Source organism: Gymnoscopelus braueri (genome assembly GCF_963280865.1).
Source record: "Gymnoscopelus braueri genome assembly, chromosome: 3".
Classification (NCBI taxonomy): Eukaryota; Metazoa; Chordata; class Actinopteri; order Myctophiformes; family Myctophidae; genus Gymnoscopelus; species Gymnoscopelus braueri.
Window position 1 is genome coordinate 48,872,435 of NC_137612.1, and position 25,972 is coordinate 48,898,406.

General features: G+C 40.9%; 1 protein-coding gene and 1 pseudogene across 2 annotated transcripts in view; both read right to left on the reverse strand.

Annotated features, from left to right (window-relative positions):
- The window catches only part of mtss1 (MTSS I-BAR domain containing 1), a 745,180-nt gene that overhangs the window by 309,554 nt on the left and 409,654 nt on the right, over nucleotides 1–25,972 (reverse strand). The window lies entirely within an intron of this gene.
- LOC308082011 (myosin-6-like) lies at nucleotides 200–19,332 on the reverse strand (annotated as a pseudogene). The gene is made up of 35 exons: nucleotides 19,128–19,332; nucleotides 18,759–18,902; nucleotides 18,059–18,215; nucleotides 17,887–17,914; nucleotides 17,645–17,747; nucleotides 17,463–17,555; nucleotides 17,253–17,316; nucleotides 17,072–17,170; nucleotides 16,877–16,980; nucleotides 16,483–16,621; nucleotides 15,486–15,604; nucleotides 15,226–15,375; nucleotides 14,683–14,850; nucleotides 14,027–14,342; nucleotides 13,372–13,439; nucleotides 13,067–13,272; nucleotides 12,850–12,973; nucleotides 12,148–12,309; nucleotides 7,946–8,122; nucleotides 7,139–7,284; nucleotides 6,440–6,530; nucleotides 5,580–5,967; nucleotides 5,321–5,447; nucleotides 5,026–5,144; nucleotides 4,671–4,868; nucleotides 4,392–4,575; nucleotides 4,153–4,318; nucleotides 3,638–3,762; nucleotides 3,244–3,552; nucleotides 2,920–3,123; nucleotides 1,608–1,904; nucleotides 1,036–1,140; nucleotides 851–947; nucleotides 337–461; nucleotides 200–230 (listed from the first exon to the last, which is right to left on the reverse strand). The product of its transcript is annotated as a myosin-6-like (transcript).

A 25,972-nucleotide genomic window follows, 5' to 3' on the forward strand; every position in this document is an offset into this window, starting at 1 on the left:
CACAATGCTTTTAGATTTTCATTGATTGCTTGAATACTTTATTAGTCAGAAATGTAAACAGCACGTGGTGCAGTAAGACATTAAGGCTAAAAGGATAACACAACAAAGTCCTCCATTGTGGCCCTATGTATTCAGTTCATAAGATTGCTTTATTATTTTTATGTTGCATAGAGAAAAATAATGTAATTAGAACGGTCTGTCAGGGAGCTTCACTCCTCATCTTTACCTTTCTGTAAGAGAAGAAAATAAATATTATAAATATATTAAAATAGAGGTTTCACTTTCACATCTGCTTTGAAAATTGTCAAATAGTGATATTTGCCACTAGATGCTTACCTTGCCCGACTCTTAGCTCTCATCTTGTTGACCTGAGACTCAGCAATGTCAGCCCTTTCTTCTGCCTCATCCAGTTCATGTTGCAGCTTACGGAACTTGCCCTGACTGCTGTTGGCTTGTTCCTCCTAAAATAATAGGTGGTGGATTATTAAAGGTAAGGAATTTACGTTTTGAGTCCACAAGCCCAACTGGGCTTGCCTTCACTGGTTATTAGTTAAGTTACCAGTTACTGCACACTGTCAATGACTCAATAGCTGATATGAAAATAGTTTAGAGACTCCACACAACACTTCACTGAAAATAAATCACTATGTTTCTTTCTTTTCTTTTTTGTCATTGACAAAATCTTAGTCAAAATAAAATGCCAAAAGGCTAGATGTGTGTGTGTGTGTGTGTGTGTGTGTGTGTGTGTGTGTGTGTGTGTGTGTGTGTGTGTGTGTGTGTGTGTGTGTACTATTGTGCATGATGATACTTCTTCATATTCCTATAGTGGTTGAATTGCTGAAATACTCACAGCCTCTTCTGCAGTTCTCTTGTAGGACTTGACTTTAAAGCTGCAATTTATCCATCAGGTCCTGGAGGCGGCTCAAATTTTTACGATCCTCCTCTGTCTGCATTAAGAAATTATTCAACATTTTCATTGATATTTGATTCAGCTACATATTAAACCAAATTGTGATCAATATCTAAGGATTATACCTGATAGGTGAGCTCCTTGATGCGTCTTTCATGTTTGCGAACTCCTTTTACCGAATCATTAGCCTTTTTTTGCTCTGATTCCATTTCCACTTCCAGCTCCCTTACCTTAAAAGGAAAGCATACGCCTGAGTATATAATGTGAATTTAGGAATCACACTGCAAGAATGAAGCCTAAATGGCAACGCTTAGCATGCTGCAGTTGGACAGTGTAAAAAGCAGTGTCATTTTGTTGTGCATGTCAATAATCAACTTCTATATTATATTATTATAGGTTCTGAGTCTGACTATTGTGATTGCCAGATTACACTGAAGTGGACATCCCTCCACTAGCCACTTCATCTACAGCTTACCAGTGAGATCGCCAACTTATAAATTGTCATCTTTTCCAATATCTTGGCCTCCATTGTTCTTGCTTCTTTTATTATAGGTTCTGACAATTGTGATTGATCACAATGTCTAAAATGTTGCCAGGTTACACTGAAGTGGAGATCACTCCACTAGCCATTTCATCTACTGCTTACCAGTGTGATCACCACCTTAAGGCTTATAGTACAGAAAGTTTAGTCGCTCACCCTGGACTCCAGTTTCTGGACATGCTTTTTGCCACCTTTCATGGCTATGTTCTCAGCTTCATCCAGGCGGTGCTGCAGGTCCTTGATGGTCTGCTCCATGTTCTTCTTCATGCGTTCCAGGTGAGCACTGGTGTCCTGCTCTTTCTTCAGCTCCTCGGCCATCATGGCGGCATCAGTGATGGCCTTCTTGGCCTTTTCCTCAGCATTTCTACACTCCTGCAGAGCCTCGTCCAGTTCATTCTGAAGCTGGGAGGTGTCTACCTCAAGTTTCTTCTTTTGGTTCAACAGACTGGTGTTCTGATAACATAACAAAAAAATATTGTGATTAGTATTTTTTTTAGATATGACATGGCAACGTTTTGAATCAATTCATCGTACGTTTTTGTAATTAAGGGTGCAGTACAAGTGATAAATGTTTTCAATATAAGTATTAAATAGCTATGTAGTGTTTTTTTGTAACAGGGGCCTCCCCATCTCTCCAGCTCTTTAATAAACATAGAATAAGTGAAAGGGGAAGTGATAACACAATGAAGTGAGAAGACAAAAATTGGATCTGGGACACTATAAGTCTGAAGCTGATAAATCAGGACTCTCTCCTGAGTTAATGAAATTGGCAACCCACCTGATAATGTTATTTCTGTTCATTTAAGAGCTGGAGATAAGCTGTTTCTGAACAAACACTACAGCAATGATTCCTATCAGAATATAGAGCTTCAACTTTTTAACAATACATGTTGGTAGCACTTTATAATAGCTATACACACTATTAAGCATTAGTTAAGCATGAGTTAAACATGAGTAAATACTTAATTCATGATGAATTCACCATTTGTAAATGTGTAGTTCATACATTACTAAGCATTACAGTTTTTATACATTTGAACCATAAACAATTTATCATTAGTTAAGTGAATACTTAATTAATCATGAATTCATCATTCGTTTAACATTATTCATACATTACAAAGCATTAGTAAACACAATTTTAAAGGTTTTATTCCCGATTAATAACCTAATCTTGTGCTTAATGATTGTATTGACATTTTCATTTATAAATGCTTTATTAAGCATAGACAGTCCTGTCTTTAGATGGGCTCACACAAAATACTTGTCTAATGACTAGTTAGGCTACCTTAATAAATCACAAGTTTGAGTAAGTGTTTAAAAATGTGTATAAACACACTCACTAACCGTTTCTAAATCCTTATTTTTTTTGTGAGTAGAAGTGATATTTGTTTTAACCAACAAATATCCCTTACCGTACCTTTAATGTTGACTGATTTGGGTTTAATCCATTTCAATGATGACTTACCTGGGAGTGCAGCAGTTGAACTCTCTCACTGACATCCAGCAGTTCCTGCTCAGCCAGTTTACGACCTCTCTCGGTCTGCTCCACCATAGACCTCAGCTCCTCTAGTTCAGCCTGCACCAGATTTCTGCGTCTCTCCACTATGGCAATGTTCTCCTTCAGATCATCATTGGCACGAAGAGCATCATCCAACTGCATCTGAGAGTCCTGTTAAAATATTAAGTATTAAGGAAATGTCATCTTTATGTCTCAGCTTGTCTGACCTTAACTTGGATCAGATATTGACAGATTTATAGTCAACATGGTTTCTGTTCACTATTACTATACCTTCATATAGGTATGGAGTCCCTTGAGCTGTTTCTGAGCTTCTGCTGCCTGCCTGTTGGCCTGGCTCAGCTGGACCTCCATCTCATTGAGATCTCCCTCCATCTTCTTCTTCAGTCTCAGAGCCTCATTCCTGCTGCGAGTCTCAGACTCCAAGGAGGTTTGCAAGGTGTCCACCACTCTCTGCTGGTTCCTCTTAGCCATTTCCATCTCCTCATCCTTCTCAGCAAGTTTGCGCTCGATTTCAGCCTTGACTTGGTTGAACTCTAGTTGAGCCCTGAGGATCTTGCCTTCCTCATGCTCTAGGGATCCCTGTTGGAACATCACATATCATGAGAAATTCGTCTGACATTGAGCCGATACAATTTCATATTTTTATTGCTTATTCCAATCTCACCTCAGCTTCTTCGAGAGCAGACTGTATCTCAGACTTTTCTTGCTCCAGTAATTTACGTGCCTTCTCCAACTCATGGATGCTCTTTCCTCCCTCACCAACTTGCTCAGTCAGGTCAGATATTTCCTCTATTTTAAAAGCATATCATTATTTAAAATTGGTCCCAGCCATGAAAAGGTATCCTCAGGGGTTGTCAAACCGGCACAGCCATGTGGTTCGTATTCGTATGAAGAACAAGAAACACAATTTGCCAAGTGAAACATTTTTGTAGATAGCAGGGACAGAGATAGTAGGCTATTCTACATTTATTTCTGCTATAATGTCCGATTGAAGTGGTTAAACGGTGGGAAAACGGTAGGAGTTACGTGCTGGTCAGTTCGCACGCACATTTGCTCATTGATTTGTGCGCATGCATTTGCTCGTTAACATGTGACCCGCATGAAGTTGCATTTCGCAAATGGGTTTGACACCCCTGCTCTACACCCATTAGATAATGAAGATGAATGAAACCTTATTACCTTGAAGGTTCTTGTTTTCTCGCTTCATGGTCTCCAGATGATCCAGAGACTCTTCATAAGGGTTCTTCAGTTTGAAGAGCTCAGTGCTGAGAGACCTGGCCTCTTTCTGGGTGCTCTCCAGCTCAGTCTGAGATTCTTCAAACTTCTGCTTCCACTCAGCCAGGACCTGGTTCAATAATGTGTCACATTGGATCAGAAAATGCAACATATTAAGAGGCAACTATAACATGTTTTATTACCTTGTCAAAGTTTCTTTGCTTCTTGTCCAGAGCTGCAGCGGCAGAATTAGATCTCTCCACATCCGCCATGAGATCTTCAATCTCATTCTGGAGCCTGTGTTTGGTCTTCTCCAGGGAGGAGCATTTAGCATTAACAGCCTCCACAGATTCCTCTGCATCCTGCAGACGCTGGGCTAACTTCTTCCTATTGTACAGGGCCAAACAAACATAATCCATGTGTATCAGGTGTCTTCCTACATCTCATAACAGTGACCTTCATCTAGGAGGTGATTTCCTTACTTCCTGCCTCTTCCAGCTCCTCAGTCCTCTGGACGGCATCAGTCTCATACTTGGTTCTCCACTGAGCCACTTCAGAGTTAGCCTTGGACATGCCCCGTTGCAGCTCCGCCTTGGCCTCCTGCTCCTCCTCATACTGCTCCCTCAGCAGGTCAGAGTCATGGCGAGCAGGCTGCACTGCATGGGCAAGTGCATTTTGGCCTTTTGTGAAGGAGGGGGGGGGGGTAATTTAGTTAGTTGCAGAATCCACAAAAACCTTTTATCACAATCCTTTTATTAATGAATGGTACATTTTTATTAAGGAATTGGTGTATGGTCCATTTCTACCTAAATACCATTTTATTGAAGCGTATTCTACCTTGATTTCCTCCTCCAGTTGTCTCTTGAGGTCCTCAACCTGCTGAGTGTATGACTGCTTCCCTCTGGTCAACTGGGAGACAAGAGAGTCCTTCTCCTCCATCTGCCTGATGAGCTCACCTGTAGCCAAACACGTTTTTTTCATCAACCTTCTTTCCCTTACAAAATTATGAATGTAGCTCAAATATCAGTTAGCTGGAATCAAACTGAAACACTAGAATGAGCTGGATGTGAATATATTTCCACACATTGTTGCTACAGTTGTTTTGTCATGACCCATTTTAACAGTGTCATACCATTCTCAGTTTGAAGCTTTGCTTTCTGCATGGTGAAGTCATTAATGGAGCGTTGACCTTCCTCAGATTTTGTTCTGTATTCAGTCATCTGGTCCTCCAAAGTGCGGCACATTTTTTCCAAGTTTGTCTAAAAGAATCAATACATCAATTTATTATGAATCAACACGATCATTCTGACCTGATTCTACATTTACACAATTAGGACTTTTGACTCCTTTGGTCTTAGCGATTTGCTCCATGTTGGAGACTTTTGACTCACCTTGGTCTTAACAACTTGCTCCATGTTGGAGACCACATCATCAAGCTCCAGTCTGAGCTCGCTCTTCTCTTTCTCCAACTTCTGCTTGACTCTCTGAAGGTTGTCAATCTGCTCTCCCAGGTCAGCCACACTGTCTGCGTTCTTCTTTCTCAGAGTAGAAGTGGTGGCCTCATGTTGCAGAGTGGACTCTTCAAGGTCTCTGCGCACCTTCTGGAACTCAGCCTCTCTCTTCTTGTTCATCTCGATCTGGGCGGCGGTGGCCCCACCAGCCTCCTCCAGCCTCTCACTGATCTCCTCCAGCTCTCTGGACAAGTTTGATCTGTTTCTCCACCTTGGCTCTCTCAGCTCTCTCAGCCTCCAGTTCTTCCTCTAATTCTTCAATACGGGCCTGACAATGCAATGTACATTATTTAGCCCAACACTTTGTTATCACCTAACATGTGTTATCACCCCCGTCTGTCAGTATGTCTGTCAGTTAGCTGCAACTCAAGCAGTGAATAGATTTGCAAAAAAAAAATAAGTTCCCGGATTTCCACAATACTTGATGGAAGGTCCTGGGCCCAGGAAGAACTGATAACATTTTCCTTGGTGGAGATCTGTGCTTTGAATCAAGGGTTTCCAAAGACCAAACTGTTCAGGCCACGACCCCCCAAAATAATAATATTTGAACTGAGGACCCCCACCCTGACAAGCACTTAGAATTTTGTTTAGTTTGACTCGGTTCCACAGATAAATATTGTGAAAATAGCCGAACTACAAGCTCGGCTTTGCGAGTTCCCCAGTTTGAGAACCACTGCTTTAAATAAAAAAATGTTTAGTTGTGCATGCATAATTACATTTTATATTGCATTCATAGTTACCTGCAACTCCTTAAGTTTCTTCTGAAGTTGTGCACTCATAGCCTGTTCATCCTCAATCTTACTGTTTAGCTGGCTAACCTCAAAGTCCTTCCTATTAAAAGAAATGTTTATATTTATACAGTACATTTAAAGACGCACTCCACCAAAAATCATGTTTTTTTGTGTGGTGGATATGTTTTCGAAGCTTAATAATGAAACTCCTGGCACTCTTCATATACTGTATAGCATTACTATGGATTTTTACCACTAAAATCTGGCTTTCAGATTTCCACTTCTTCAAAACGGCTCTGATGCTGCGCACGCAATTCAGACGCTGTTACGTCACAAATGCACTCGCCAATCAGAGCATCACTAAATGCAACAATGAGGAAGTTTGCAAGGAGTCATCAATGAGGAAGTGTCTTGTTGTTTTGGTTTGGTGTGCATTCCCTTGCATAACCCTTTGTTCTGATCATCAATCTTATGCATAATTCATATAATATAGAATACAAAATTAGGACAAAGTTAGAGCAAAAGAAAAGGTAACATAAAGCTAGTTTAAGAATACTTGTCATGTACATTTAATGATCAGAGATTGATGTTTCTGAGGATTTCTGAGGATGTGTGATCTGCGACTTTAAGTGAGAGAAACAGACATTTAGGGCCTCTATGTATTTTTTTAATTGTTGCATTAGATTTGTAAGGTTTTGCATGATTTACTTCTTCAGTCTCTCCTCAAGTTGCTGCTTGTCATTCTCCAGGTCCATTAGGTTCTCCTGGGTCAACTTCAAATCTCCTTCCAGCTTCCGCTTTGCTCTCTCAAGATCCATCCTGACTTTCTTCTCTTGTTCCAGTGATCCTTCAAGCTAAGAAATGAAACAATGTCAGGAAGAATACAATGGGCCTAATTCACAAAGCTATTCTGTCTACTACAGTATATTTCAACGTGGGTCTGCTCCCGTAGTAAAGTCGGCTTCATGAATGGGTGTGTACAGCTTTGATTTGTAAACATCACAGGTGAAAGCACTACGTAGTACAACAAACCTATCAAGGCTTTGCATCGCAATGCCTTGATAGGTTGTAGAGTATTAGGGCACTAGTGTATTTTGTAGAGAGTGTACTACTGTATTTTACAACCGAGTCCCTCGCACGATGAACGTGAGTGATTATTGTTTTCATTTATAAATGAGAAGAAGAAAATTATAACGTTTAATGTCACAGGAATAAATTATAGGCTAATAAAGCATGGAAGGATATTTGGCACTACTGCAATTGATTTTGCTTTAAGAATAAGGAATTGTAAGGGCCATCATGCATGTTTTCTGCCACATACTGTATACGACCGCCTCAGAACAGACATGAGTTTGTCCATCAACTTCAGCTAAGAAGAACAATGATGAATGAAGGCACGAATGGTTTATGATCGTTTGCACGTTTTTGTGAATGAGGCCCATTGATTGTACTCTGCTCCACATTCTAATAACTCTATGACAATGCTATGACAATAATATTGCTTAATATACTCACATCGTCAACCTGCTGCTCCAGCTTGGTCTTGGCCTTGGTCAGAGTGTTGACTTTGTCCTCCTCACTCTGCAGGTCGTCCAGCGTTTGCTGATGAGCCTCTTGAAGAGCCTTCTTCTCCTTGGTCAGCTTGGCAATGAGTTCGTCCAAAGCTGCCATTTCCTCAGTCATGTTTTTAACCTAAATTATTAACTACAGTAGTTAGTATAATTCAGTGGTTCCCAGATAGTCGGGGGCCCCGGGGATTTTTTGGTTCAGATTCTCGCAAATTCGCCAAATTTGGCACAGATGTTGTCCACACCGTACTTAATCATTTTAAGATGGGTGCCAAGATTGGCGCCCCATGGTACTGCCATATTGCGCAATCCAATATGGCTGCCACCCGAAAAAAAACGGAAAGTCATAGAATCATAAATGATACCACTTTTTAGGGGGTTTCTGGGTCGTAGAATCTGATTCTGGTGTTATTTTAATGATTTGAGGTCAAGATTACCCCTCAAGGTCAAGTTTACTCATCAAAGTTAGTATATAAAGGTAATATTGGGGTAAAATCCAGTATTTCTGGTGCGCCATGCCAGATGCTACCCCCAAAAAGTAATTTTTTTCCATTATAAGTTGTAGTTGTATATGTATCAATGTTTCACAACTCAAAACAGTAGATTGTTTATTATAAACAACAAACTAATACAAGTCCAACTTCAACAACAGTAAACAACAGTAGGGGACAATGTAATCAAAATAGTTACTCCGTAAAACTTGCTAAAATCAAAAAGTTAGATCACAATGTTGTCTTTCACATTCTTTGTGTCTCCATCCCTTGCAAGGTGTGGAGTTACTGGCTGTCATCTTCATTATTAAGGCACCCACCTTCGCATTTGCAGAGGATTGTGCATCGGACACCGATACGGTGGCATTTGCACCTTCCCATGCATCCCTTGAGGCAGCCACAGCGCACAAGAAGGTCACATGCTGCTGATGCATCACTAAGAGTGGTCCACAGTGGTTGCCATGTGCCAGTGCCATCTTTGTGCCAGCCCCACTCACTGAAGTCAGGAATTTCCTGCTGGACCGAGGTTGCCTGATTCCAGTAGAAACTTGCCTGCAGTAGCGCTCGCTTGACATGCTGGAACAGTGCAGCTTGGGTAGGTGGGAGGTTTTCCAGTGATCTACTTCCAGTGGTGAAGAGGCAATGTCTGGCCTCATTGACACCAGCTGCACCACACCCCTTGCTGTACATGAGCACGACAAATCGTTCAATGTTCTGCATATGCACAGACTCAAGACTGAAGAGGTCAGGGGTGTTTGTGAGAGCAACTAGTGTGTTGGTGAGGTCTGGTATGCTTCTCCAGGCTGCCCAAGCTGTCTTCTTGCCACATCCAAGAAACTGGGAAGTTGTGTCACACCCTGTTAAGCTGTGGAAGAGGGGTAGTGCCAATGACTTTGATGGACCGAGATCAGAGTAGATGGTATGGACTGGTATGTCACGATATTTTCGACCAGTACCGAAACCCACCCAGAGCTCCGTTAGGCCAAGGGTCTCGAAAAACCGGATTGCCAAAATGACAACATCGCTGTCTACGGTGCGAACAAAGGCTGTTGTATGACCCTGCTCTGCTGCATGTGCCAGATGCAGGAGGATCCTGGTGTCTGCCTCAGAATGGTTGCACTTCTGTAGTTTTGTGACATCACAAGGCATGTTGGAGAGCACAGTCTCAAAGCGGGTAGTCAGAAGGAGCTTTCCACGCATGTCATTCTTTGAGATCTGTGTGCTGATGAATGAGAAGAGCTCCTTTTTGTTGTCCTCGTTTTTTAGGAAGCCACTCCATTCATGCTTAGGGATTGGAGTGCTACCATCACCGACTTTTGTCCGTGAACCATTCCCACGCCGTTTCTGTGTAAGATATTTTAGGTTATTTTCCTCTGGGTAGTTGTCCCATACAGCATCAATGCGTTGGGTACTAGTTGTCATTTGGGCCTCCAGAAATGGTGTAATGTTGAGCAAGACATACTCGCTGAATGTCTTTGCTGTTGTGGGCCGCACCATGTGGATGACTGCTGCCATATCCAACACCACAACGGTAGCTTGTTTGGCAGAAGCTGCACGACCTGTGCTAGCATTGAGGCATTGAAGAATGTCAGACTTTGTCCCAGATCGCAGAGACCCTCTGTCCGCCAGGCTCGGTGGCTCTCTCTGATTTTCGAATTGAAAGAAGTCTGTCATGTCAGCATTGGGACGTGACTGGAGTGAAAGGAACAGTTGTGTGATTAAAACCATGTTCTGCTTCTGTATGCCACTGTCCTTTGTACCTTTTTTCTTGGGGCCAGTTCGGTTGGCGAATGTTAGCATGTTTTTCCGCTTGACGGTATCAGATACTGGTACTGAAGCCATTTCCAATCTTTCCTTGACATATGCTGCGTGAAGGGTCTGGCCGGCTTCATGGATTTGAGATAAAGAAGCAACAACTGCCGGCTCCATGACATTCTGTGTATCGAGTGCAATAAGCTCCTGGCTTGTAGCAAGGAAGGGGTTGCCTAGCTGCTGTACCACATCGATGAACGAGAGTACATCCTTGCGAAACTTTACTTGCAAGTTATGTCCTTCCTCATGATGAGCAGTGGATGACGTTGGTGGGTCATTGATGGCCTCAAACTCCTCAACTATCCGTGTGCAATCAGGTCCAGCCAGCATAAACAATGTAAGGGCTTCAGGATTCTCATAGAGTCCAACGGCTCCGCCATGCGCCTGGAGGCTTTTGTTGGACTGCTCATGTGCTTGGTCCTTGGCCATGAGGCTGAACTTTCTAGCTGATTTCTGCACAACAAAGTTGCCCTTCATGAATTCAGCATGTACTTGGTGTTTATCAGCTATCTGAACCATGTCACGGACATGGACTGGCATCCAACGTGCGTAGTTTGTGTGGTCCAGGGCGTGAAACCAGCCGCAGAGTTCGTCACATGCTTGCACATATAGTGGAAAGTCCCCTTCCCGCAGGGACCGCACAAAGCGACACATCAGAAGCTCCAGCTTCATTATGGTTGACCAGAACTTGAACTGGGGAACAGTTTGTGAACGTTGATCCCACATATCAAATGACTCAGGTGGGCCCATTATACTCTCACAATACTCTGCGTAGGCGGTCTGTTTGAGCTCATAAAGTGACATGAGAGAAACTTGATGGGCATACCTTGTGCGTTTGATGTGATGCTCATTGAGCGCAGATTGTGCGCGACCGGATGTCAGGACCTCAGCCTTAGCGAGGATGGTGGCCCACCCGGAGTCGAGCAGCAGCTTCCCAATCATTAGGTGCATCTTGTCTTCAATATGCAGCGCACCCATCATGGCAACCAACTTGTCTTCTCCCAACATTGATACATACAAGTATAGCTTATAATGAGAAAAAAAAATGGGGGTAGAATCTGGCATGTTGCACCAGAAATACTGAATTTTACCCCGATATTACCTTTATATACTAACTTTGATGAGTAAACTTGACCTTGAGGGGTAATCTTGACCTCAAATCATTTAAATAACACCAGAATCAGATTTTACGGCCCAGAAAACCCCTAAAAAGTGGTATCATTTATGATTCTAGGCCTTTTTGTTTTTTTCGGGTGGCAGCCATATTGGATTGCGCAATATGGCAGTACCATGGGGCGCCAATCTTGGCACCCATCTTAAAATGATTAAGTACGGTATGGACAACATCTGTGCCAAATTTGGCGAATTTGCGAGAATCTGAACCAAACGGTCCTTTTTTTTCCCCGGGGCCCCCAACTAAGACGTTTTAGCTTGAGATCTAAAAGAGACATTTGATGTCTCCCCGGGACCTTAACTAGTGAAAATAGCCGATCTACAAGCTCACTGTACTGTAGATTGTAGATCTGCTATTTTCAGTACTTTTGCAAGATTTTCAGTGCTTTTTTTTTTTATGGAATTCTTTTGGAGAAAAAACAAACATTTCAATTCGTTTTTAACTTATGAAAATGTAGATTTTTTGGGGGGATTTCTTTGACAATCTTTTGAAAGAATTAAAAACAAAATGTAGGAAACCAAAAATAAAGACTGTTATTCACTCGCGACCCATAAAAATTGGTCCGCGACCCGCATATGGGTCCCGACCCACTGTTTGGGAAACAGTGGTATAATTCACTTGCTTGGGTAAATTCCTCATCAACATGAGTTTCTGGACTGTCTCTTACAATACCTTGTTCTCCGTGGCGTGCTTTTCCTTTTCCACTTTGGCCAGAGTGAGCTCCAGGTCATCAATGTCTTTCTTGAGTTCTGAGCACTCATCTTCCAGCTTCCTCTTCTTAGCAGTCAGCTCTGCGTTCATCTCCTCCTCGTCTTCCAGTCTTTCCGTCAGCTCTGTCTGTCTGTCTGTCTGTGTGTGTGTGTGTGTGTGTGTGTGTGTGTGTGTGTGTGTGTGTGTGTGTGTGCATGTGTCTGCAGTCAGAACAGTGTTTTGGTGGCAAAAGGTGTAAGTTACATACAGTTATCAGGTATTTAGCTAACATGTGTTAATTTCTAGATGTTATGAATTGTGGATTAACCTGTTCCCCGGATGTGTCAAATCGGACATATAATGATTGTTAATGACCAATAAGCATTTAGAGCTGACAACAGCCTCTGAGTTAGAATGAGTAGAAAGGTGCAACCGGGAAATATATACTAAAATAATAATAATAATGGACATATTTTCATTGTAACTATCAGTAGGGCCTACAGGTGTATTTATCATATCCGCAGGAATTATCCAAACATGAGTAAAAATGTTAAAAACATGGGTGGCGTTGTCTGAAGGGGGTCTCAGAATAAATAAATAAAAACTACAGATCTAGGTTATATGCAAAATAACCCAAGAAGTGAGAAAAAACAAGAAGTGTTTCTGTACTATTAAAAAACCAACCTTGGTGTGTCCAAACCTATACTGCTCTTCATCCAGATTCAAGGAAGCCAGAAGTTTTTCTGAAGCTTTCTTGTTGTCCATGAACTGTCCCTCAGGGATTGCACTTGGATTGAGAATGCGGTATCTGAATGAAACGTTGTAAACACATCATTTGAAATCACAGCACATTTAGAGAAGCAGCTGTAAATAACTGTTGGGCTAAAAGCTGGTGTTTAACCTTTGTTTGAAGTCAGCATAAAGAATCCTGTTAGGGAACCCCTTTCTGCAGATCCTGATGCCTTCCAGCACACCTTTACAGCGTAGCTGGTGCATGACCAGAGGATTCTCCATGGCCCCGGGAGTCTTGGACTCATTGGGGATGAGGCAGCGCACAAAGTGGGGATGGGTGGACCTCAAGTTGGTCATGAGCTTACCCAGGTTCTCCTGTGGGTTTAACAAAGAATGAATGTGTATATTGTATTGATATATTCTGTAGGATTTCAAATGTAAAATGTAAATGTTTTGCCACTGAGAAATTATTACCCTGTGCAAGGCAGACACAGTCTGGAATGAAGACCCTTTCTTCTTTTTTCCGCCACTTTTGGCCTCCTCTATCAACCACAAGAAAAGGGCAGACCATCTAATACCAGTAACCCCATGAACGTGAACTGAACTGCATCACTTCACTTACAGTATATGAAGTAATCAGTGGTGGAAGAAGTACTCATATTTTACTTAAGTAAAGTAGCAATACCACAATATAAAATATATTATTATATATAATATATTCTGTTAAAAGTAAAATCCTGTGTTCAAAATGTTACTTGAGTAAAAGTACAAAAGTATTGGCATCAAAATATACTTAAAGTACCGAAAGTAAAAGTACAAAAATGTTTGAAAATAGCAGATCTACAAGCTCACAACGCGGCGCACCGCTATCTACAAATAGCCTCTGTATAAAATACGGCTAAAGTGGTTAATGTATTTTTTATAATAATTTATATCTGCAAAGAAACTAGTAACTAAAGTTTTCATATAATTGTAGTGGAGTAAAAAGTACAATATTTGCCTCTGCGATGTAGTGGGTAAAAGTATAGAAAATTGGAAATACTAGTAAAGTAAAAGAAATACCTCAAATTGTACTTAAGTATATTACTTGAGTAAAAATGTACACCATTGGAAGTATAAGCTCACATACCTGCTGCAGATTCTGCACTAGCATACCTAGCAAACAGCACACCCAGTAACTTCATCGTCGACTTCTGGAAGAGACCGACCACGGTCTCATTGAGAGGGTCTTTGTTTTTCACCAACCAGTTACCAATGTTGTAATCCACAGTGCCGGCGTAGTGAACCAGGGAGAAATGGGCCTCTGGTCTCCCCTTGATCATCCTGGTCTTCTGGAAGTTGGGGTTTTTGCCCAGGTGGTTGTCATACAGCTTAGCCTTGAATGTTGCATCGCTGGCTTTAGGGAACATGCACTCCTCTTCGAGGATTGACATGATACCCATGGGCTGGAGAAAAGTGGGGAAAGAGACGCCAATATACTTAACTACTTAAACCCCCAGCATACGTATTGTGTGGAAAGCTTTCGCTGGAAATAGCAGATCGACAAGCTGACAACGCGACGCAACGCGACGCGGTGTGAGCTTGTCGATCTGCTATTTTCAGCAAAGGCTTTCCCCAAAATAACAGAAAACAGAAAAGGCACTAGTATAGAGCCCTGCGGGACTCCGCTCAACCATATGGGGTTTAAGTGGTTAACACAGTATATGAAAAACTAATGAATGAATATTAGATTGTAAAAACTGCACCTTGGATATGATCTATTACTTTGAACTCCAAAACACCAACCTTCTCAATGAGCTCAATGCAGGCAGCTAAGTCCATGCCAAAGTCAATGAACACCCAGACGATGCCTTCTTTCTTGTACTCTTCTTGTTCCAACACAAACATGTGGTGGTTGAAGAACTGTTGCAGCTTCTCATTAGTGAAGTTGATGCACAGTTGTTCAAAGTTGAAGCAGTGCTTTGTGGCAGGTAAGCATAAGACCTGCGGTTCAATAACATACCATGCTAAGGTGGTGCTATAAGATTGCTAAATAATTGCAGCAAACTTAGTCCAAATTGGTGAATGCTATATATGTGTTGCTTTCCTTTTTGCCGCTGTGTGTTTAATAACATGTCTATTAAAGGTAGGGTAAGTGATTTTCTTTGAACCAATATCACCCTCCCCGCCCCGGCTGCCCTCCCCCGAACAAGGGACAATTGTGTCTGAGCACGTTTTCTATAATATTCTATACCCAAGTGCGTCTTGCTTTACATTTTCACAGACAACACTACTTGATTTAGAATATTAGAATGTATCAATTACAGTTTCAGTCTTCAAAATACTCACATCAAAGATCTCAAAGCCAGCAATGTCCAGCACACCAATGAAGTGCTGACGAGCGGCCCTGGTTTCCAGGGACTGGTTGATTCTCACCACCATCCAGTTGAACAACCTCTCATACACTGACTTGGACAGTGCACCAATAGAGTAGTAGACCTGTCAAACATAATGTTGATTTAAGCATAAAATAATGAACTCACATTTGAACATATATTGCTGTCTTAATGAAAATACATGAGTACAACAGTACAATTACTGACACTCACTTGATTGACACCCTGACCTTTGGTGACCCATTCATTTCCTACTTTGACCCTTGGGTGGCACAGGCCCTTCAGGAGGTCAGCTGAGTTTATTCCCATCAAATATGAGACTTTGTCAGCATCTGGAGCAGTACGGTTTTAAAGACATTTTCACCACATATACACATTATCTTGAAGATTTACAAGCAGTTTGTATTCCATTAAAACCGGGAAAGCATCTGTGTCATTTTAGATTTTATCGTCGGCTATTCAAGTCTGCCTGAAGAAGGTCTAGACCGAAAACTTGGTATCTTCGTAAAAAGAAAAAATGAAAATATGATTATTTTTGTTTGAGTTTGCGTTGGCTCCTTTTAATTGTTCATCTGGCTTCATTTTGACTCCAGCACCTCACCCAAGTCTACTGGCAGATGAGCTGTGTTTTTTTCACTATTTTGTCAGCGTTGGCTATTCAAAATTAATAGCCGACACTGAGCATTTAAAAAAAATCTTGATTGTTTTTTTTAACTCGAGAACTACTGATTTAGAACAAGGCATTTGTAGAATCGGCCTCAGGTCTTAATGGGTTACGTTCTTTTTTTATTTAGAGTAGCCAATTATTTTTTACCCCTTTTTTCTCCCCAGTGTAGTCCTTATGCCAATTGATTCCTCCCCACACACATTTCTGTGTTGTCACTGCTGTCGTATCCTTCTGAATCACCTGCCAGTGAGGAGCCCCCACCAGGAGGAGGTAGAGCCTTCGTCCTACTCCTCCCGCCCAACACTCCCCACTGACAGGTGCCGCCCCAGCCCGTAGGAGTACGTGCAATGAATGAATATCACCCACCCCGCCACGGCTTCCCTCCCCCGAACACGGGCCAATTGTGTTCGTGTAGACACTCGACAAAGCCGGATGCACCACGGGGGATTCAAACCCACAACCTCCGTGGTGGTGGGCATTGACTTTACCACTGCGCCACCCGAGCGCCCTTAATGGGTTAGGTTTTGAATGATGAAATCTTACCCTCAGTGCCATCAGGCTCTGCCTGCTCCTCCCTCTGCTTCTGTTTAAACTTCATGTTGCCATAGTGCATGATGGCACCAGTCAGCTTGTAGATGCCATTCTTCTCCTCTTGGGTGAAGCCCAGCACATCAAAAGCATCCTAAAACAGGAGATAATAGTTGGACAAGTTGGTTTTACATTTTACTGACCCTTACATACTGTATCTCTCATTGTGTTTTAGTATTACATTTTAGTGACCCTTACATACTGGATCTCTCATTGTGCTTTAGTAGTATATATTATATTACTTTATTACTATAATATATTGTGATATATATTATAGTAATATTGGCTTTATTGTGAAATGGCAGCTTTCTTTCTTTATGTATAATTGCTAATCCAGGAATTCACTTACATCAGTAGCGCACAGCTCCTCAGAATCATTGATGGAGGTTACAGCTATCTCTCCTTGGGAGATGAAGGAATAATCATAGGGGTTGCTGGTGATGAGCAGCATCTCTGTGAAGCATCAAGAATATACTTGAATTGTTATCACATTCTGAGTATTTTTTTTAAATGGCATGACATTGTTTTACGTTTCAATATTCACCCAGCAGCTCTGGTTTCTGTTCAGACAGAATCTGGTAGAAGATGTGGTAGTCTCTCTCAGCTTTAAGTTGAAACGTGACACGGGACTTCTCTAGCAGATCTGAAAGGAATGGTAGTTTTAACTGTAAGGGTTTTTTACTGTTTAAATGCATCAAATGTATAAAGCTTGCTTGTATACTTACAAGTCTCAATATCAGCAGAGGACAACTTGCCACTAACACCAAAGTGGATTTGAATGAATTTACCCTAAGAAATATGACAGGCAAATTGTTGTGCTGTTAAGGGAATACAATCTGGAGCCTGGAGGAGGCGTTTCTAGAACTTGTTGACACAAAATCACTCTCTATACAATGACCTCATGTGTGTAGTTTGGGTTGGGGTGGTAAACTTACAAATCTGGAGGAATTGTCATTCCTGATGGTCTTGGCATTCCCAAAAGCCTCCAGAGCCGGGTTAGCCTGAATGATTTGATCTTCAAGGGTTCCCTAGAGACAAGCAGGTAGTGTTTTAAGTCATGCACCATTGTTTTTACTGTACTTAACACACTAGATTTTCTGAGTACAAAATAAACCTTTTTCTCTGTGGCAGCATCCTTCTTTCCAGCAACAGCTGCAATGCTGGCAAAGTACTGGATGACTCTTTTGGTGTTCACAGTCTTTCCAGCACCAGATTCTCCACTGATGGTAGAAGAACAAGTTGTTTGTTTGTTTATTTGTTTGTTTCAGGAAATGTACATGATGAACTTTGTATTAGTATTTTTTTTTTCGTAGCAGATCAAGGTAATGATCATGATGGTTACTGTAGCGTTTTACTCACGTGATCAGGACAGACTGATTCTCCCTGTCTGCAAAAGTTAAAGAGAAGGTAATATGATATGTGGTACTAATTTGGGCAGTCACATGAATATATTGGTGGACACACCAGTGTTTTATAATCTACAGAGTCACCTTTACTAATCGGGTTGGAAGAAGGTTTAACTTTACAGTACCTGACAACATGTATTGGTAGGCATTGTCAGAGATGGAGAAGATGTGAGGGGGAGCTTCACTCCTCTTCTTGCCTCTGTAGGCATCGACCACTGACTGGTCGTACACTGGCAGCCACTTGTAGGGGTTGACGTTCACACAGAACAGCCCTGAGTAGGTCTGTGGAGGAAGTCAGTATCACATTGGTGAAAGGCACATAAACTAGATGATCCTCACATTTTGGCAGTGGTGGAAAAAGTACTCAAATGTTTTACTTAAGTAAAAGTATCAATACTGCATTGTAGAAGTACTCCGTTACAAGTAAAAGTCAAAATTTACTTGACTGTAAGTACAAAAGTATTGGCATCAAAATGTACTTAAAGTACCAAAAGTAAAAGTACTAAAATGTTTGAAAATAGCAGATCTACAAGCTTGTAGATGGGCTATTTTCAAATAGCCTAGGTACAGTATAAAATAGGGCCAAAGTGGTTAATGTATGTTTCATAACATCATAATTTATATCCGCAAAGTAACTAGTAACTAAAGTTTTCAAACAATTGTAGTGAAGTAAAAGTACAATATTTGCCTCTGAGATGTAGTGGAGTGGAAGTAAAAGTATTGGAAATTGGAAATACTCAAGTAAAGTACAAATACCTCAAAATTGTACTTAAGTAAATGTACTTAGTTACTTTACACCACTGCATTTTGGTTGCAATGACTCACATAGATCATCCAGGCTGCATAACGCTCTTTGAGGTTAAACAGCACAGCGGGCTCATGGAGGAAGGTGAACATCGCCATGTCTTCAATTTTATCATACTTTGGCGGGTTCTGGGGATGGACAAGATCCTCCTTATGGGTTGTTTCCTTGAAAGAAAAGACCATATGGTATATTAGGTTCATATGGTCATTTCTAACCCCAACCAATAGTATTTTTGTTTTAAAATATTTGGACATTTACAATGACTGCTTTATTTTGTGTGGTTTCAATGGTAAGAACAAATGTAATAAAACATATATTTATCAATAATTGCCAACATTGTTCTACCACCACTAATGGCAACTTCCTTCATTCATACATGACACACTTACTTTTCCAAACTCGGTATTCACGGTGACTTTGTCGCCATCTCTACTGATGATTTGAGCCTTGACATACTCAACTTCAGGGTCGGGCACAAAACACGTTTGTTTTTTTCATGTCGAATGGACGAGTCTGGGCCTCCAGCCGCTCCTTGTCTGACTTTCGCAGAAATTGAGCTGCGTTCCCGAACTCTGCCATTAGAGCGTCCCCCATCTCGACGCTCTTAGATGTCTATCTGCAAACATTTACCAAAGAAACAACACCTAAACATCCAAACTTCAAATTGCTTCCACACTACTTGCTCTCATAAGAACTTTTTATTTAATTATTATTAATTAATTATTAATTTAATAATTAGTTTTCCCAGTGTCACTGAATAGCATCACTCCCATGACTCATCTATAACCCCAGCTCACTTTGCTAGGCTGGGATGGCTCATGGTAGAGGACAGAGTAAAGCAACATGCAATGGGCCTGGTCTTCAAGATACTCAGGGGACCAGTGCCCACTGTCAAAATACTTCACAAGAGTGAGAGACGTCCATGGGCACAACACCAGAGGAAGCACCACTGATCTCGTACCCCCCAAATTCGGAACAAACATGGGGATGAATGTATTCTACTATTCTGCCACCGAAATGTGGAACGCCCTACCACCAGCCATTAAACTTTCACGACTCCTTATCATTCAAAACCAGCCTAAAAGAGGACCTGTCCGCAAATCACAACAGGACCTACATACAGTATGGCTTCTAGCTTGCCACCAGTGAGTACCGTCAGCAAGTTCATGGCCACCAGTGAGTTTGAAATATGCGAAAATATAAATCAGTTGAAAACTTTAACAATTTAGGAAATTATTTTGATTATAATTGACATTTGGCATAACATAACATTTGGTCACAGAAATGAACAAGATTATTACAAAGATGAAAACTCTTATTATAACAGAACTGCCATTTCAAATTAGTTTTACAGTTGAAAACACATTTTTGTGCCTACAACATGAGCTGTTTCATTAACTTTAAATACATTGGTATTCTGTGTAACAGGGCAGTCTCACTCTCAACACTGCTCAATATAATGGACCTGAGTTACAACTATACGTGGACCACTTTTTTCCGTCTACACCAAATCTCTTCGCCAAAATAGCTGATCTACAAGCTCACACCATGTTGTGACGCTTCTAGAATGGGCGTGCTGGGGTTCAAGTGGTTAAAGAGCTGTTTCAGCTACAGTGGGTTCTACTCATTATCTCTGTCAACTCAGAGGCAGTATCCTCTGAAACCTTTGTTTGGAAGGCTATTAGGTGGCCAGAAAGTAACTATATGACACAAACAGTGACTTGCCTTGTTTTGAAACCCAGTTGGATGACTCGGGATGTGTTGGTCTCTGTGGGAAACAGTGAACATGGATGTAAACAAATTAATAGCACAATCCAATCCATTTGCTATTCATAATTGACCAACTTGTTTTGCCTCTCCAGTCTATCTTCCTGTTATCTCTTACCTTCAAGTGTCCTGGCGTCCTGTGTTCCCCCAGCGCCGTTCCTTTCTGTTTATAAAGACATCGGACCATGTTTGGAAGGAGCTCATAAATCCATTATTATTACCCTGCTGCGGTTCTGTTTTGGGTGGTGGAGGTGTGTAAATCTTAACCAATAGGGCCTTATACGATTAAGGACAGAGGAGGGGAGTACATGGAGAGCCTTTGTTTTACTTCCTATTTTGGAGTCTCCAATGAGATGGCTTGATGTGATGCTATTAAAGATTTGATAGCACAAGCATTGCTCCCCACCTCATACACTGCACTGTAAAAGGTGGTAGAATTGTCATTTTAAAATCATCTCATTTAAATTGAAATCATTATATTAAAACATGAAAATATGAATATATTTCCTTCTCAATTCCCACCTCACTGTAAACTATATTCTCTCCAGATTCACTAAATGTATAACTAGCTGTTACATGGCTTTCCGGTGTCTTTCACCCGTCAAATTCCTGTGTCATGGATTTAAAAGTAAGTGTCACAAAGTAATCACAGGCTACAATATCTTCCATGTAATAAATTGATCTATACACATTTTATCCAGGGATTTTAGTGTGCATGTACTTTATGAAATGCGTTTAATCATCACAGTGGATATTCCAAGTTGTTAAAGATGCAGACAGCTGCAGCTGTTTTCCATTGTCCACGCTATACATTGGCACTAATCCATGACCTCAACACCACGTTGTGTTGGTGACGAGAGTGTTATTATTTGCTTCTGTCCATCCTCAGATGCAAAGTAAAAGTATATTTTCTCTCGAGATTCACAAAAAAATCTAGAAGCTGTTACAGGCTCTTTCTGTGCATTTAACCCATCAAATCTCTGTGTCATCAATTTAAAAGTGAATAGAATGTTATTTTGGTATTGATTCTTATTTTTTATTTATAACATTTGTTAATGAAAAGGCAACAATATCTTCCACATAATAAATCGATCTATAAAAAATTAAAAATGGATCCAGGGGTTTTAGTGTTCATGTTTTTTGTGTTTAGTTTTTTTAATCAAATGTGTTTAATCATTACAGCCGATCATCTATTTTCTTAACCCTCCTGCAGTGTTCGCTGCATCCCCCCTTACTTCAGTGTTCCCGGTCAAATTTGACCAGTCTGTTAAAATAACATAAAACACATAAATAATAATTTTCTTCAACCAGTGCTCAACAGGGGTATATATAGAACAGACACTGACAATTATTATCATGAATACAAATTGAAAATGGAGACCATAATTTGTACATATATAGAACATCAACATGCACGTGTGTGTGTGTGTGTGTGTGTGTGTGTGTGTGTGTGTGTGTGTGTGTGTGTGTGTGTGTGTGTGTGTGTGTGTGCGTGCGTGCGTGCGTGCGTGCGTGCGTGCGTGCGTGCGTGCGTGCGTGCGTGCGTGCGTGCGTGCGTGCGTGCGTGCGTGCGTGCGTGCGTCTGTGCGTGCGTGTGTGCGTCACTATTTGTGTGTGAACAGTTCACAATCACATGCCTAGTGGGGAGGAAATCATAAGGTCTCAAGGCACCCAGATGCAAAACACAAAAGTTATGATTCAGGAAAGTTGGAATCGGACAGATTTGACCGGAATACAGATGCAGACTATTGTTCACTCTATACATTGACACTAAATCTACATGGTCAACAACTCTATAACTCTACACCACATTGTGCTGGTGATGGGAGTGGCATTGTTTGCCTCACATATCCTTGAGGACAAAGATAACGCTGTGAAATTGTTTTGGGATTCCTTCTACTGACCATTAAGCATACTTGAAAGTACACTTGTATCATGTGCTTTCTCCTTTCAAAGTTGTAATCGCCTGTGAATAATGCAGGACTCGTACACTATGGAATAAGGCATCAACTTAAGTCATTAAGGTCTACTATAATTATATAAAAAATACAAATGGTCATTATTAGTTCTGTACATTGAATGTTTTGACATCTATCCATGTATCAATCTGGGAACCCATTCGGTACAAAAAAATAAGGAAAAAAATACTTTTCCCCCCCAGAAGTCTTGAGAGATTATCCATGTATAAGTACCAAACTTAGTGTCTGTATTCATTTCAAATAGAAATAACCTTCGAGCTCTTTATATGGTGCTGAACCAAAGGTTTTCACTTTTGTGAAAACAATGTGACTCGATGTCAAGGGTCGATGTCATGAGCTGTGCATCAGGGAAAGTGCAAAGCTGTCGGTAACTTAAGGTGATATGCAAGGTGATGATTTGGGCCAACAATACATTACCAATTATCAACAGAAACCTTGTCACCTCTGGGTAGTGCTAACGTGCCCCCTCAACCTTACACTCTTCTGTGGAACATAGCAGTCCCAGTCAAGGGTTCCAAGTGTCAGGCTGTCAGCTATCATGAGTTGGTACTGCAGTGTTCAAGTATGTCCTCTGTGACATACTTGGAACACATGGACCTCAACAGACTCACCTGCCATCGTTTGTCTATCTTAGCTGACTGACACAACCAAGGAAACCACTTGTCATGTTCAGATCAATCATGAAACAACACGACAGACTTGAACTTGGCAATGCACTTTAAAGCACTATGAACAATTGCACAGTGAAATTTAATGTGCTTGAAAAGGATTAAATAAGCTGTAGGTTATTATAAAATGTTTTAATTAGTGTTAGTAAAAACATTTTTACTTTGTGATCAGTTTTGTCCTTGAGCACAACTTACCTGTGAATAGTTTTGTTTGTTTTTTTTTACTTGCAGTACATCAATGAAAGTGTAAGGCTGTCTACAGCTAAACATTGCTCTCAAGAATGTTTTTGAAAACATTTAAGCGAGAAATAGACAATGCAGTAACCGAAAATTGATTCTATTTGATCAACACTTCCTTGTTTTCCCGCGGCAACCGTGTCCACCCAACATAACTCGCATATTTCTGGAATACTTTCATTACCGTAAGCAAGGAAATACTTTGTTTTGTTGTTACTTTTGGGTCAATTTATTTATTAATGTATTTATTTATGTATTAATTTTATTATATTTTTTAAATATTTGTATTTATTTAATAATTAAACATTATTGGGGAAAGGGTTATATATCCTCTAAGACCTTTGCATTGCAGTCTTGTCTAACCTTGAGTGTCTGATTAGCTTCCAGGGCTGAACATGGTCCTAGTTGTCAGCACCAGCCTTTTGGCCTGGTGAATACAGCCACTTGATTACAATGGAGATGATTAAAACTATTGCAGAACTTGCATTTGAAATTTGTGAAAACAAAAAGTTGAAAACTACAAAAGTGTGCTCCTCTGTTCGCAGATCTACACCAGACTTGATTGCCTACCCAGTGCTGTGTCAGGCATGAGGTGCAGCTGTCAGGACACGAGGTAGCCGCGGGGGAAATAGAGGTTATATGATTGACAGTGCAACATTTCACATTCGTGGTGCCCCCTGGGCAGAAGCGATGGCCCTTTTGCAGGTGCGCTCTAATAGAGGCCCCTGTGATTCTAATTTGGGGATGACTGGATGTTGCATTCTTTTTTCTTTTCTTTTTTCTTCAGAAATAGACCCCGCCCACACATTTTTGTAAGGCAATTACTGGCAAACAATATGGGGAATCAAAACTGTTTGATGGTCATTGTCAGATGACTCACAAGACCCTTTGTACTTAAGTTGGTGAGATCACAGTGTTTCTGTAACAGTGACTTTTTACCATTTGTGGCAACCTCTGTGGATGGAAGTGAAATGGCTTTTGTCACTCTGTTGTTTTGAGGCCCCTCAATGTGTGATTGGGTAGATCAGACTCTACGTTCCTAATTTTTGACTTTTTTGGGACGACAATCATAGCCAATAGAAATGAAGTGGGAGACATCTGAAAATCTCCAGTTTATACGAGTTTTGGACAAAACAATCTGGTAAGGTGTAGATTGACTATTTTCAGCAAATATAATTGGTGTATAGAGGGAAAAAAGGAGTAGACTAAGTATAGAACCCTGGGGCGCACAACGGTCAACTAAGTATATATAGGGTTTAAGTGGTTAAGTAGCTCAATCCAAATTTAAGTTCTTTATGAGGTGCTGATCAAGTACAGTGTGACACAAGGTCAAGAGTTGATGTCAGTAAGTAATTATCGTGCATTTATAGGGAAAGTGCTGTCTGCAAGGTGATACACTGGGCCGCAGCCAATTGGAGAGCTCCAACAACACCTTGATACTGTATTTATCAACATAAACCTTTTCAATTGGGTAGTGCTAACTTACACCTTTAACCTTGAATTCCTCTGCAGAACATATCGGTCCCTGCCAAGGGTTCCAGCTGTCTTCAGCTATTACTGCAGGGCTCTTCTGTGACGTATGAGAACAAAATGACCTTAACTGACTAACTTGACTCATCTGAAATGTTTTAGTCTAGTTTTAGTTGACAACATTTCATAAGATTTTAGTCAACTAAATCTGCAGTGGATTTAGTCGACTCAAATCTAATGGGTTTAGTTAAAGTGTATTGCATTGTTTTAAGGTTTCTCTGGGTAGGCAACCTTAGGCATGGCTGCCAACATTGGCACAGGGGAGGGTAATCACTGGCACACTGCCATAGATATGAGAGAGAGGACTTTTCTTTTAAAATGAAATATTAAAAGAAAATGTAGTCAATTAAATTAAGTCCCATCACATCTGTCAGCAAATTATATCCTGCACATAATTCTACATTAATTCAAACTCTGAACCACGACTGGGGAGGGAGTCTGGGAGATAGGTGGGTTATTGCTCATCCCTGCTCTAGAATGTCCAATGTCACTGGAAACATAACTTTCATCTGTTATGGAATCCATAACGGTTGTAATATGTAATATTATCTGAAAACCAAATAGAAATAAAACAAATTCTCGTATAAAGGAAATAAGATCATGCATCACGCTTGTAGATCAGCTATTTTTGAATACAAATACAAATATGGTTAAAGTGGTTAAACCGATTGTGCTGGGTATCCCTGGAACCAGACCCCACTTTGTGAACCACTAGTTTAGAGGCCCCTCAATTTTCTGTTAAAATAGACTGCTCCTGCAAACTTTGCTATGCAAACATAGCCAGTTGGAATGGAATATGACATTTTTGCAATCATACAAAAAGTTGCTTGGCCTGCTAGGAGTATGTACTGTAGGTATACACAAAGTCTGATGGAGATTGGTCTTGTGGTGTCTGAGATTAGCTGCACACGCACGCACGCACGCACGCACGCACGCACGCACGCACGCACGCACGCACGCACGCACGCACGCACGCACGCACGCACGCACGCACACAAACAAGGAATAAGATATCTGTAAAGAGTAGTTACATAGCAGTTACATTGTAGAATG